This window comes from Triticum aestivum, chromosome 6D, assembly GCF_018294505.1.
Source record: "Triticum aestivum cultivar Chinese Spring chromosome 6D, IWGSC CS RefSeq v2.1, whole genome shotgun sequence".
Taxonomy (NCBI): domain Eukaryota; kingdom Viridiplantae; phylum Streptophyta; class Magnoliopsida; order Poales; family Poaceae; genus Triticum; species Triticum aestivum.
Window position 1 is genome coordinate 259,023,904 of NC_057811.1, and position 3,344 is coordinate 259,027,247.

The following is a 3,344-nucleotide window of genomic DNA, read 5'->3' on the forward strand; positions in this document are numbered from 1 at the left end:
CAAGAATGCCTAAGAACCTCCTCTAGCTATCTATGTTTTTCTCGTCTCAAACTCTATTCATGCTACATCACAAAGTTTGATCAGGTCAAATTCGAACACTCTGTGTGAGGAGCACTCGGAGTCCCCGATTCGTCATAGACTTAAACTTCCAAAACCTCTCTGTGCATTTTGGTCTGACCGATTCATCCTTTTCGGTCTGACCGAGTTCACTGAGTTGATCTAGGTTTTCAATCTCGGTGCAACCGATTAGAACTTTTCGGTCACACCGAGTTGCAGTAACCGCTTGCGATTCTGCATCTCGGTGCCACCGAGTTGTTCCACTCGGTCACACCGACAGGGTCAGGATATATATACCATCGGGTCGAATTTTGGAAATTTCTTCAAAACCCTGCCCGCGCATGTCCTGCTCTGCCGCCTCGGGTCTCCGGATCGTCCTCTCGTCACCAGCGACCTCTCACCGCTGGTCTCCGTCGTCGTCAACGAAATTCAACCCCGCCGTTGCCGCCGTAGTGAGCTCATCACCGAACTAGGGTATGAGTTCAAAACTTTGTGTTGTTCCTTACTTCGATTCTTAGCACAAAGCAAATGCCATGTTCTTTACCATATATGAGATCATCCTGTCCAGCAAGAACATCCCTTAGATTAGATTTGATTCAAAAATTTAGGTTAGGTTTCCGCCGAACTCATCTCAGACCGACCGAGCTGTTGAAATCGGTCTCACTAATTTGGCCTAGGCCATTGCACTTGCACTTTTCGGTCTAACCGAAAGTTGCAAATCGTTGTGACTGAGTTCAACTCTCTATGAAACCCTAGCAATCTCGGAGTCACCAAACTGTGTCTCGGTCTGACCGATTTCACTAGTTTAGACTCCAAAAGTTGCTTCGGTGTCACCGAGTTTAACAAATCGGTAGCTCCGAAATGCTTTCTGTGGAAAACTAAAACTAAGTTTTTGACTCATTTGTTTTTGCAAAAACTCTGCACTTTGTGATGCTCATCCACTCTATCTCATCTATAACTATTCACAGGGTCAGCAGTCAGTTTGCTTTGTCAGAATGTTAGGTCAGAGTGATAGAGAAAACAAGTCAGAAGAGCAGGTGAACCTGACTGAGGGCACTAGTCCCTCTAGCAGCTATGATGAGGGCAGCAGGAGTACTCCAAGCAACTTGCCCGAAGCAGCCACAAGGACAAGGAGGAAGAGAAACTCTGACTCAGAGGATGAGGATTATATTGCTGCTGAGGAGGAGATCAGCTCCAAGAAGAAGGTGCTGAAGAAGGAATATGCTGCGGCTGCTGCAACAAAGCCAGATCTGCACAAGAAGGCTCCAGCAAAGAGAGTTCCTATGTCTAAGGCCAGATCCTCAACTCAAGAAACTATGGAGTTCACACTTGAACCAAAGGAGGCTGGGGAAGGCAAGAAGAGGAAAGAGAGGGTCAAGAAGACCACTGCCAGAGTCATTGGGAGATCCTCTATGATAAGAGATCCAGCTGAAGCTGAAGAGGAGGAAGAAGATGCTGCACCAGCATCAAAGACTCAAAAGCTGATGGGGGATGCCATCAAGTCTGGGGTTGCCCCTTCTAAGCCCAAGACAGCACCCAAAGCTTCTGCTCCAGTTCCAAAGACTGCACCCAAGAGGAGCACAAGAAATATTCCAGCTGCTGAAAAGAACAAGGCCCCAGTGCCTGAGATTGATGAAGAAGATGTTGATGCCCAAGTGCTTAGGAAGCTCAAGCCCAAGATCCCTGACCATGATGATAGTCATCTAGTGGCAGAAGACACGAACATCAGGAAGGATGCAGGTCTTAGACTTTGGAGACAAACTGATCCATATGCTGTGAGGAGAAGGACTGCTGTGGATTACATGTTCCACACCAAGGAGCAGCAGGACTTCTATAAAACCATCTTGCTTGATAAGAAGCCCATTGTTTGTGATATGAAGTGGGCAGATTGGAAATACATTGATGAGAATGAAGATCATTTTCCAGGTGTACATGAGAGCTTTAGGCTATGTGGAGTGGACAAGTTTGTGGGTCAAAAGTTGACCAAGTGAAATAATGAGCTCATTATGCAATTCTATTCTACAGCTCATTTCTATCCAGATGGTAGAATTGTTTGGATGTCTGAGGGTACAAGGTACCAATCAACAGTTGCGGAGTGGGCAAAATTGATCAATGCCTCTGAAGAGCATGAGGATGACTTGGATGTATATGCCAAGAAGAAGAAAGACCACAACTCAATGGCCAACATGTACAAGGAGATTCCTGACAAAGCCCTGGAAACTCATAAGCTAGGCTCTATTCATTATCTGTTATCTGGTTTGGCCACAATTAACACCATCTTAAGGCATACCTTATTGCCCAAATCTGGAGATCACAAGATGATCAGAGGCCATTCCATCAACTTGCTGCAATTGTTTGATGTGCCCCAAAAATTCAAAGTCATGAGCCTGATTGTGGAAACAATGAAGAGGACAGCTGCAGATCAGAAGAGATCTTGTGGGTATGCTCCACACATCCAGGTGCTCATCAACTCCAAGATGGGCACATGCACTTATCTTTTGTACAAGGAACATCTACCCTTGAGACCAGCTTTTGAGGACAACATTGTTGTCATGAATGAAGATGATCCCACATCTGTAGAGGCACAAGAAAAGAAAGAGAAAGCAAAGGCTGAGAAAGCTGCAAAGATGCCAAGTGCTGAGGAGGCATCTCAAGTGTTTCTAAAGACTAAGCAAGATCAATTTGGATATCTAATTCAAGCTACCTTGAGGATTGAGAAAGGATTGGCCACCCTGACTCAGAACCAAGAGAGCCTGGAAAGGATCATTGAGACTAAGTTCTATGATCTTGATCTAAAAGTGACAGAGATGCAGACAGCAGTTGAGCAGCTCCAGGAAGAAGCTGAGGAGAAGAAAGGGCAGGCTACCACAGATGCCTTTCAAAGAGTGCCAAGAGGTCAGAGACCTGCTGCAGTGCCCATGGCTGACAAAAGAGCAACTTCATCAGCACCTGCAGCCACAGCATCAGTGCCACCTCCAGTTGCCACTCCACCAGCTCCATCAACTTCCACAGATGCATTCATCCTTGAAGTCCTCTCAACACCACCTCCCGAAGATCAATCCCAGAGAGACGCATAACACTATGCATTTTCAAACTTTTTGGTAACTTGTTGCCAAAGGGGGAGAAATGTATAGATTATAGGCTTCGAGAGAGAGTGCTTTTGCTTCTTTTGTCTCTTTTGCTATTTGGTTGATACTTTTGTGTGCTCGCATGATACCTTATGTTTATGTGTGCGAGATACTCATTTGATCATGTCGTTGATCATATCATACGTTAATACTTATGCT